The sequence below is a fragment of the Hoplias malabaricus genome, chromosome 15 (genome assembly GCF_029633855.1).
Source record: "Hoplias malabaricus isolate fHopMal1 chromosome 15, fHopMal1.hap1, whole genome shotgun sequence".
Lineage (NCBI taxonomy): Eukaryota > Metazoa > Chordata > Actinopteri > Characiformes > Erythrinidae > Hoplias > Hoplias malabaricus.
Genome location: NC_089814.1, coordinates 35,721,371 through 35,733,041, shown reverse-complemented (window position 1 = coordinate 35,733,041; position 11,671 = coordinate 35,721,371). Strand labels below are relative to the sequence as shown.

Sequence of the window (11,671 nt, the reverse complement as noted above, 5' to 3'; positions counted from 1 at the left end):
AATGTGAGTAAGATGGGAACCACACACACACAAACTTGCATGTACAAACCACACACGCACACGCACACACAAACACACACACACAAATATATATATATATATATATATATATACAGAAAATATATAAGTACACAAATACAATCCCCATTTCCAAAAAAAGCTGGGATACCATTCCAACTTCATTTTATTTATTTATGTTTATATTTATACACCAAAAAATGCAGAATGAGAATTTCACCGGTCAGTAGGATGGCCAGTTTGACCTCACATAGGACAATGGAAGCTCTGAATCTTGATTCTCTGGAGAGTGTGCATTCACTGCATGTTTACAGCTCAGTGATATTTGACTGTTGATAGTAAAAAAGACAAATAAATGTTAAATTATTGCACATAGTGTGCACAGAATCAGTCCCTGTGCTCTAACTATGACTAAGTTAAAATCTTCTTCATCTGAGCAGCACAGTGCTGTTCTTAACAGGAAGACTGGTACTCACACAGCTTCCTTATTTATCTCTTACTTTGCTGAAGGTGGAGAGTACTGAGATACTGACAGTTGGTGATGTAAAACCCTCAGATTGAGTTTTCAGCGTGAAGAGATAGGTTCAGATTCTCAGTTTTTCAGGTGTCACACTGCTGATTGTTAGTTAGAAATTATGGAACGAGTGGTGCTTTCGATAATGGATGAATCCTTCAAGAAGAGGAATGTGTTTTTAGGTCTGATATTGATCAGTCTAGTTGTTTGTGAAAAATTTGTTGAGACAGATTTTGTGTGTCCTTCTGAATTATACTGCAGGAAAGTGTTTTTCTACCTTTATCTCCTGCTCCCTGCTTTAACAGTGTTTATGTTAACATATTACGCTGGCAGTGGTATGAAAGGATTTGTATCAAGTAGGTACTGTAATGCGTTAAAACTGCTCATATACGCCTTCATTCCGAGTATCTTTTGGGTAATTTTGTTCGTTAGTGATGGTCGATACATTGCTTGCTTAAATGCTGAATCTAAGCTGACAAAGTGGGAATGGTGCAAGAACGCCAACCGGACACTGACAAAAGACCAGCTCCAAGCACACGCCTCATTTTACACTTCAAAGGTAAACAACTGCTTATATACACTTGTTTAATGTGAGCTGCACTTTTTCTGCATCCAAAACCAATGTCCTTAGACCTGTTGTCTACAGACACATCACCACCACAATTCAGTGTGTGGACACCTGTTCAATATTGGTCCTCATTACTTCTGAACTGAAGGGCATTAATTAGGAAATTGTTCCTCTTTACTGCAATAACAGACACTGCAGTAAATATTTAAACATTGCTTGGAGGATTTGATGGTATCCAGCCACATTAGCTGGTTCAGTTATTGGTGATGGATAATTAGTTCTGGATCAAAAACTTCAACACAGGTGGCAGTTCTCTGGTTATATTTTGTTGTTTTCAGTTTTCCCAAATGGAATGAAGTAAAAAAGTGAAGGGGTGGGTATTTGAGACTTGTGTATAAATTATTGATGCTTACACCAGTATTTAACATTTTTCTGTTGTATGTCTATCATGTTCAGTGTGTAATAGCTTGAAGATGGGAATTAAGAATAGTCACATAAACAGGATGACTGTAGACTAATGTCTGTTTCTGATTTATTGTCCAGTTTTCTACACTGTCCGAGCCACTAAACAGAACTGTTCTGTGTTGTGTTCAGTTGACAGGTTTTTTCTGCCTCTTAGTGATATCAGTGATGGCTCTGATTTACAAATGTTGTGAAAAAATAATCAACTACAGGAACTGCTGGGACAAATTCAAGAAATCAAGCAGTGGACAACACTGTCAGAGACACTGCACATCCTGCTTTGAGTGCTGCACACAGGTTGGTTCCCACTCAGTGTTTGTTTCAGTGAAGAACTGTTAGATTTTCTGTCCTGTGCTAAAAGGAGTCATACTTGAAATGGTAAACACGAATCTTTTAAATATAAAGTATGTATTATGATCAATGTAGAACAACCAGAGGATTTAATGCTGGAGAAAACAGGGCAGTTATCCACTTCTTTTCCATACTCTGCCTGGTGCAGTTTGCAGAGTGTGAAATATCTGTGGGTCCCCTTTATATATGTTGCCTCTTTGAACCTAACCCTTGTTTATACACGGGTGCATCCTCATGATAAACTCTTTTCACAGTGCTGGGAAGAAGACAAGGAGCCTCCTTTCACCAGAGATGTAGTGGTTGAAAACATGAATTTCCAGATGAACAGGGCTGAAAACATTGGTCAAAGTCCGCCAGAGTTGAGTGAAACTCTTCTGAACACGGAAAAGCTGACATTTAAACTGCAGTTGAAACAGGTGCTTATTGTCCTGTTTATTTTTGTTGTTAGCGATATTAAAGTTTAATGTTTTGATTGTATAGGCTTAGCCCATTATTTTTACTGGAGTGTACTAATGATAAACCCATTTTTATAACAGCCTGATCCCCAAGATGATGGACCAAGGAACCAGATTCACAGAGGCAGGACACAAAATGTAGTTATATAACATTTTAAACACTTAAAGATAAAAAATTCTTCATAAGTTATGTAGTAAATAGAAAGGTATGGTATACAGAACCCTGAACACCTAAAGAACCATTTGCATGATTCTTCAGATTGTTATTATCTTTAATTTTATCAGTAGCAACAAAATTAGTAATAGCAGATTCCGTAGTAATATTAGTTATAATGTATCAGAATCTTCACTGTGTATTTGCTTGTTTTTTTATTTTTTATTTTATTATTTCTGTATTGCATCTGTTTCCTAAAATTGTTCATTATCACAGTCTCCGTAAATATGTCTGGACTGAAATCACTGAATTGTACTTTATAAATAAATGAATGAAGCTTGAAGTGTGAATGTATTAAATGTATGAAAGTCATTATCTGTAAAATGAGAACACAACTTCTCCTATGAGTTGCTGTCACAATACACTTCATAACACTCTTCAGTGTTGCATTCGATCCATGTAAATACTGAAAGCAATAATAAATAACAATCAGATTATCTCTCACAACTCATAAGACATCATTTATATATATATATATATTTTTTAACCAAACCCCCCTCTAGTTAATTTGTAGTTGGAACATTCCTCATTGTGATGAGTCATCTGTGTTAGAGTTGGAAAGATGTATGGCCAATTCATGGTGAAAACCAAGAAATATCCAGTGCTTGTGTGTCTATTGATCACCTGGAAAGATGTCAGGCCTACATAGCAACATAGTTTTTAGACCAAAAACAAATGGATATTCTTTGTAAACTTTCTTTGTGAATTCTTTGCTAAAATAAGAATACAGTGTTTTTTGGAATGCTTTTGCATCAAGCTTATTGTATAAGTAGCCATCCAGTGTAGAACTGCATTGAAACTGAGAAAAGAAGTTAGTGCAAATACAAGTTTTGTTAAAGTCTAGTTGTGTTTCCTGAAGTTTCATTACCTTCTCTTCTCCAGAAGGAGATGGGGATATCTGTAATCTTTCATTATAGAACTGTGTAAAATAAAATAACATAAGTGTTCAGCTTGCATTAATAACACATTCCCATTAGATGCCGCTAAACTTTGAAATAAAAATGAGCAACAATCTACCTACACTATTTCCAGAAAATTTGGAAGACTGTGCAAAACGTAAATAAGAAAATAATGGAATAATGTATAAATCATTGAAACCCAGCTGAAAGTTTACAATATTTCAAATAGTACAAAAGAAATGTTATATATTTGCCCATTTGGAATTTGCTGCTAGACACACATTCCAAAAATTTGGGGACAGGAGCAGACTTACCATGATGTTCATTGTCTCTTCTTTTAACAACACTCTAAATTTTTGAGAAATGAGGAGCCCAGTTTCTCTGGTTTTGGGAGTGAAATATTTCGCAATCTATGGAATGAGATTTGTGCCAAAAAGAATAACAAACACACACACACACACACACACACACACACACACACACACACACACACAAATTCTCACAAATTCACATATAATGTGTAACTTGCAAACAAATAAGCTCTCCTTTGTGCTCCATGACTGTTGTGAACTGAGCTGTGTAGTGTTTGTTTCATAATGCACATGTTGGTTTGTGACAGGTGACAGGTCTGGGTTTATTTAGCTTGTTTTATTCTTCATCATCAACCAAGTTCCACAGGTTTACCACTGACCACATCCAAAATACTCCACATTTAATGGAACAATCTCTGAAGACATAAAGACAAATCTTTCAGAGGTGTGTTATTAGAAATTACGCTGAAAGTTATGTATTTCACAATTACAGATTCATATTTGTGTTTGTGATGATTGTCTTTGGTTTATGAGAAACACATCAGCCTCCTATAAATATTTTATAGCACTGACGTCCAGCCAAACTAGCACCTTTGAGCATGCTATGAATGTGTGACATGCTACATTTTACATCCTCTGCCTGAGTGAGGATGGCAGGGATGGAGAATCATGGGGAAAGTAGAGAAATGACCTGTTAGCTTCAGCCGTGAGTAAGAGCAGAATTCCTCCATCTGTTCTCCTACAGTGGTATCCCATATAGTGTGTCTCTACAGAAATGCTGAGTCATCACTTTTCCCTTCAGAATACTTTCCCATACTTTCCCACTGTTTGGTCAGTGTCTACCCCAGCCACAGGGGTAAAACTACACAGAGCAGCCTGATACCAGCCTCAGCAGTGACAACTGAGTGCCCTTCATCTGCATGAAAGGATGTTACATCTTCCAGAAAACTGCTGTCGTCTACCTGTGTGCTTTATTCAAGACTTTTCTCCCTCCATCTCAAGGTTGCCACATTCATCTGAACATATATTTGTTGGTGGAATTTGTAAAGCTCTGAGTTTCCCTGGAATAAATAATGAGTTACAATGAATTCACAGTGATTATTGTGTGTGTTTAGGCAAGAAAATGTGTTTAAACCTCACAGCTGTGATAAACGTTAACATTAAGGGTGAAAAAAGGACTCAATGCTGTTATTACACCACTGAAAGTAAAAAGGCATGTTGATAATCAGCTGTGTTTTTGAATAAGTAGAGATGTTCAACACATCCTCTTCACACCTCAGCAAACGGAAAACGTGTTGCTGGGGTTTGTTTGCAGCTGATTTCTCCTGTGCAGATTCAGTGGAAATAAATACATACTTCAACCTGCCATAACCTTCTTTTTCCACACACTCTCCATTCCACTGTCCACTCCGGTCACTCTGTAGTTGTATAATTACAGGCTGTAGTTCATCTGTTGCTCTACATTCCTTGTTACCCATTACATCTGGTGTAAAAGTAACACTGCATTTTAGAAAAAGAACAACATACCTAGAGTAAACTATGGTGGTGATAGTGTGATAGTTTTGCTGCTTCAGGACCTGGGAGACTTGCTGTGATAAATTGAACCATGAATTCCACTGTCTACCAAAAAATCCTGAAGGAGAATATCTGGCCATCGGTTTGTGACCTCAAGCTAAAACTAATTTGCTTTCTGCAGCAGGACAATGATTCAAAACACACCAGCAAGTCCACCTCTGAATGGCTGAAGTAAAAGTGAAGACTTCGGAGTGGCCTAGTCAAAGTCCTGACCTCAATCCTATTGAGATGCTGTGGCATGACTTTAAAAAGGCGGTTCATGTTCGAAAATCCTCGAATGTGGCTCAATTACAAAATTTCTGGAAAGATGAGTGGGCCAAAATTGCAACACAGCACTGTGAAAGACTCATTGCAAGTTTCAGCAAATGCTTGATTGCAGTTGTTGTTGCTAAGGATGGTCCAACCAATTAGGTTTAAACAAATATTTAAATTAGTTTGATGATCTGAAACATTTAAGAGTGACAAACATGCAACAAAAGAAAAAAAGAAAAAAGAAAAAAAAGGAGAGGTTGGGGAGGAGTGGCGGGAACGCCTAGAGCTGGAGTGCGGAGCTCGGAGTCGGCTGGATCGGGAGCCTGAGGCGGTCAATCCAGGAGTGGCTGGAACCTATTAGGCCAATAAAGATAGCAGGGATTTGCAGCAATGCCTGCCCAATGTTTGTTGGTTGAAGTTGTTGTTGGTTGAAGCCATGAAGGAACTATCAGATGTAGCTGAAAGGGCAAGTTGGTTGTGTAAGTTAACTTTTGTAAGCCATTGATTGTGCAGCTGTAGCATGGTGATGATGTAGTGATGTATAATGTTCGCATGGAATTGGTGACCATTGATACCAGCCTCAGCAATGACGACTGAGTGCCCTGCATCTGCATGAAGGGATGTTATATCCTCCAGAAAACTACTGTCATCTACCTATGTGCTATATTCAGGACTTTTTTTCCCTCCATCTCAGTGTTGCCACATTCATCTGAAAATGGTGGAATTTGTAAACCCCTGTGTTTTCCCCCAATAAATAATGAGTTACAATGAATTCACAATGATTATTTTTATGTTTAGGCAAGAAAAGGTGTTTAAAACTCATAGCTGTGGTAAATGTTAACATAAAGAGTGAAAAAAGAACTCAATCCTGTTGTTACACTGCTGAATGTAAAAATATTTATAATCAGCTGTGGTTTTGAACAAGTGATGTTCGTCACATCCTGTTCACACCTCGGCAAACGGAACACGTGTTGCCGAGGTTTGTTAGAAATGGGTGACACTGAGCATGCATTAAATGTGCCCATGAGGATAGGTAAGGCATTAGTCACCAGGGGGCTGCTGTACCTCCACAAACCCCATTTCCAAAATATGATGTGTATGTAAATATATATAAATAAAGAAATGCAATGATGTGCAAATAATTTAAAATCCATATTTAGTTAAAAAATTACAAAACAATACAAACCGGATTCCAAAAAAGTTGGGACACTAAACAAATTGTGAATAAAAACTGAATGCAATGATGTGGAGGTGCCGACATCTAATATTATATTCAGAACAGAACACAAATCACAGATCAAAAGTTTAAACTGAGAGAATGTATCATTTTAAAGGAAAAATATGTTGTTTCAAAATTTCATGGCGCCAACAAATCCCTAAAAAGTTGGGACAGTCTCTCAAGTTTAGAAATAGGAATGCTCTCCCATTCATGTCTAATACAGGCCTCAAACTGTTAAATTGTCTTGGGCCTTCTTTGTCGCACCTTCCTCTTTATGATGCGCCAAATGTTCTCTATAGGTGAAAGATCTGGACTGCAGGCTGGCCATTTCAGTACCCGGATCCTTCTCCTACATAGCCATGATGTTGTGATTGCTGCAGAATGTGGTCTGGCATTATCTTGTTGAAAAATGCAGGGTCTTCCCTGAAAGAGATGACATCTAGATGGGAGCATATGTTGTTCTAGAACCTGAACATTCTCTGCATTAATGCAACCCCATACCACCAGTGATGCAGGCTTCTGAACGGAGCGTTGATAACCACTCGGGTTACCCTTGTCCTCTCTGGTCTGGATGACATGGTGTCCGAGTGTTCCATAAAGAACTTCAAATCATGGCTCATCTGACCACAGAACAGGCTTCTATTTTGCCACACTCCATTTTCAAAGACCCCTGGCCCAGTGCAAACGTCAGAGCTTGTGGCGCTTGCTTAGAAATGGCACTGTAGAGTTTCAGCTGGCAACGGCGGATGGCACGGTGGATTGTGTTCACTGACAATGCTTTCTGGAAGTATTCCTGAGCCCATTCTGTTATTTCATTTACAGTGGCATTCCTTTTTGAGGTGCAGTGACGTTTAAGGGCCCGGAGATCACGAGCATCCAGTAGAGTTTTACGGCCTTAACCCTTACGCACAGCAATTGTTCCAGATTCTCTGAATCTTTTAATGATGTTATGCATGGTTGATGATGATAACTTAAAAGTCTTTGCTATTTTACGCTGGGTAACACCATTCTGGCATCTTTCTGTGCAACAATGATGGAAATGTTGATGCTCTTACCATCTTGGCTTCAGAGAGACACTGACACTCCGAGAAGCTCTTTTTATACCCAATCATGTTGTCAATTGACCTAATTAGTGTTAAATGGTCTTCCAGTTGTTCGTTATATGCTCAATTTCTTTTTACAGCCACTGATTGCTACTTGTCCCAACTTTTTTGGGATTTGTGGACACAGTGAAATTTTGAATCAACATATTTTTCCTTTAAAATGTTACATATAATCAGATTAAACTTTTGATCTGTCATCTATGTTATATTACAAATAAAATAGTGAAGTCACCACATGATGTTTTGGGAGCTAGACCACGCCCCAATTACCTCTCCGCAGCTCTACTTATACTCATTCACTCTCACTCCATCCTCATGTCAAACAACATCGCATTGTGTTTTGTCTCTTACCCATCCGGCTTTTTCTGCTACCATGGACATCGCTCTCGTCGCCTCTGATGACGAATCATTTTCCGCATCCCCCGGTCCCTCATCTACCAGTTTGCAACCTACCCCTAGGCTTCGCTCATTGGTTGAGGTTCCAGCCACTCCTGGATTGACCGCCTCAGGCTCCCGATCCAGCCGCCTCCGAGCTCCGCACTCCGGCTCTAGGCGTTCCTGCCACTCCTCCCCAACCTCTCCTCCTCCTTCTCGCCGCTCTCTTCGCTCCAGTCGCCGGACTACTCCTCCCGCCAATTCCGCCGCTCACGGCAGGCCCTGTGTTTCTCCTCCCACTGCTCACGCTGCTGGACAGTGGCCGGACTCCAGAAGGCCTTACGGGATCACTGCATTTCGTTTTCCCGCTCAGCCAACAAGAAAACACTATTTTCGCTGCTCCAGGCTTCCTCCACCGGCCCCAGGCCCACTGCAGCCCAGCCCACCACTCTTGATCACGACACGCCGGTTCCGCCTCCTCGCCGCAGAGGCCGCCCTCGCCGGCCGCCCCCCGGAGCTTCCACTTTACCTCCCGAGCCCAACCTGGGACCCTGCAGATGCCGTCATACCATCAGGCCCTTCAATCCACGCCTCAGGTCCAAGCCTGCCCCCCTGCTACTTCCGCCTCTGGCCACACGGCAGCCGCTGCTGCCCCGACCCCTCCAGCTTCAGCTCCAGTCCAGGCCCAGGCCCCGCCTCTCCTACCCAGACCTGCCCCTTCCCGGGTTTCCGTGTTTTCTTGACTTTCTACTCCCCTCCCTGCCACCTTTGTTTCAGATTCTCTCTCTCTCCCTCCTTCTACTCTACCTGCCTCTGTCTCTTTTCTTCCTCTTCCGCTGCCCTCGTCTTCTGTCCTTCCCGCTTTCTCGACATTTTGACCCCCTCCCCCTTCATCCCACCCCATCCCTATTCATCCATCCACTACTCCCCATTCATCCCACCCCGACCTTATTTCGTCATCCCAACCATTTCCATTTCCGGCTGCACCTTCTCAGGCCCCTCACCTTCTCTCACTCTCTCTGCCTACAGGTGCTGCTGCTGAACTGTCCCAGCTCCCTGTGCATCGGCCTCAGGACACGTCCTTCTCCTTGGCTTCAGCTCCCTCGGCTCCGCCCCCTCCCAACGCTCGGCTGTTTAATCCACCGCTCGTGCCCCCCAGTCTCAGAGAATGGATCTTGCAAGGTGCAGACATCGATCTTTCAGCCTTACTACGCACTTCTTCAGCCCCTGTGGCCCCTTGCACAATCAACATAGGGGACCTTTCCTTTACACTCAAGGCTGCCGAACCGCAACCATCAACGATCCTGACGGTTCCAGAATTTGCGCTGGCTTTCTCAATTTACCGCGACATTCTCTGCTCTGCCTTTCCAACCCATCGGAAGGAACTTGACGCTTACTTATCCATCATCCTTGATCTCGCCTTCATCCACAGCCACCATCGCACCACGCATTACAAATTCCAGCTCTCGCAATAGTTTCGGACGACGCCTGTCCTACCTCAACGGCCAGATGATTTGCAACAACTTTAACTCAGGCGGATGTTTCGCACCCTCATGCAGATTCCTGCACATCTGCACATACTGTGGCCAGGCTAATGCCCGACCCAGCTGTCCCCTTAGACCACCTAGATTTGGCAGCAGCTGACTACTTCAGTTCCTTTCCACTCCCATCAACGTGCCGGAATTCGCCACCTGCCTCTCCCGTCATCCCGACTCCACTTTCGCCTGTTTCCTTCTCGATGGTCTTCTCTTCGGCTTTTCTCCCAGTCTGGTAGTCCTCCCCAACTCCTCCTTCTCCGCTTGCAATCTGCTATCAGCCGAAGCCGAACCCGACGTCGTTTCGTCACATCTAGACATGGAGGTCTCAGACGGTTTCATGATTGGCCCCTTCTCCAAGCCTCCCTTCTCTTCCTTCCGCATAGACCTCTCGGCTCCCCACGGTTCCTCCGTGCCATCGATCAATAATCTCATCCCCAGCATGGATTTTTCCCTCTCCTATACTTGCGTCAAGGATGCTATTGCACTCATATGACATATTAAGAGGACATATTAAGAGATCATAGGACACGGCGCCTGGTTGGCCAAGGCAGACATTGTCGCCGCCTTTAAAATCCTCCCACTTCATCCCGATTTCTGGCACCTTTTCGCTGTGCACTGGCAAGGCTCATATTACTTTGCAGTCCGACGGACCTTCGGTTGTAAGAGCAGCCCCAAGATTTTGACTCCTTTGCTGAGACCCTATCTTGGATATTGCTGAACGTCTATCACCTGCCCTACGTCATCCACCTCCTTGACGACTTCCTGTTGCTCGACATCCCTTCCTCCCCACCAGTGCACTGCATTACCCAACTTGACTCCGCTTTCCGCCGCCTAGGTGTTCCCCTCTCAGCAGAGAAAACCCTCGATCCCACTACTTCACTCGAGTTCCTTGGCATTGTCCTGGACTCCGTCCTATTCCAAGCATCCCTCCCACTGGAAAAACAAGACCGCATCATCCAGTTCCTTTCTGATTTTCTTACCCAAGCTAGTTGCAATAAGCATCAGCTCCTCTCTCTGTTGGGTCACCTCAACTTCGCCATGCAAATTATACCCCAAGGTCGTGCTTTCATTTCACACCTCCTTAATCTCGCCTGTTCTGTCTCCTCTCTGTTCCAGGTTGTTAACCTAGACCTCGCTTGTAAATCCAAGGTGAACTTCTGGCTCCTCATCCTCTGCCACTGGAATGGCATCTCATTCTTCTACAACGATGCTCTTTCCAATCCTGAAGACCCCTCCATATTTACAGATGCCGCTCCTTCTACAGATTTCGGCGGCTACTACGATGGTCACTGGAACGCATCCCAGAAGGCCCCTCAGAACTCTCCTCCTTTTCAATCGATGCAGGTGACCCAATCGTGTTGCGTGAGTTGTACCCCATCGTGGCCGCTGCCATTCTTTGGGGAATGACGAATGGGCCAGTCGCGCCATTATCATTCATTCAGACAACACATCAGTCGTAAACATAATTAACAAAGGGCGTTCAAAGTCACTGCCACTCATGTTCTTTCTCCACCGTCTCGTGTGGTGTTCAGTTATGCACCAATTCATTTTAAAGGCTACTCAAATCCCCAGCCATTCCAATCCAATAGCTGATTCACTCTCGTTTTCAATTTCAGACATTCAGAGCATTGGCACCTCGATCGGACTTTCATCCCAAACAGACACCCCATTTTCAGAAATCATCTTCCCACTTCATCCTGGCTCCGCCATCCTTCAATCATCTTGCAAGACCTCATCCTCCAGGCCTTAGCACCCAACACCCTCTCTACATACTGGACCAGCTGGCTAACCTTCAGACGTTTCCATCAACTTCATAA

At 42.8% G+C, this 11,671-nt stretch overlaps 1 long non-coding RNA gene and 1 pseudogene across 2 annotated transcripts; both read left to right on the top strand.

Annotated features, from left to right (window-relative positions):
- The first annotated feature begins 586 nt into the window (after positions 1–586).
- LOC136667922 (uncharacterized) lies at positions 587–2,790 on the top strand. 2 transcript variants are annotated; one of them, XR_010795427.1, is made up of 5 exons: positions 587–714; positions 965–1,091; positions 1,695–1,859; positions 2,168–2,329; positions 2,450–2,790. It is a non-coding gene; the product is annotated as an uncharacterized lncRNA (long non-coding RNA). The 2 variants fall into 2 exon arrangements; XR_010795426.1 differs by having other exon boundaries at positions 594–1,091.
- Positions 2,791–10,170: 7,380 nt separating this feature from the next.
- On the top strand, positions 10,171–11,671 carry LOC136668081 (uncharacterized; annotated as a pseudogene).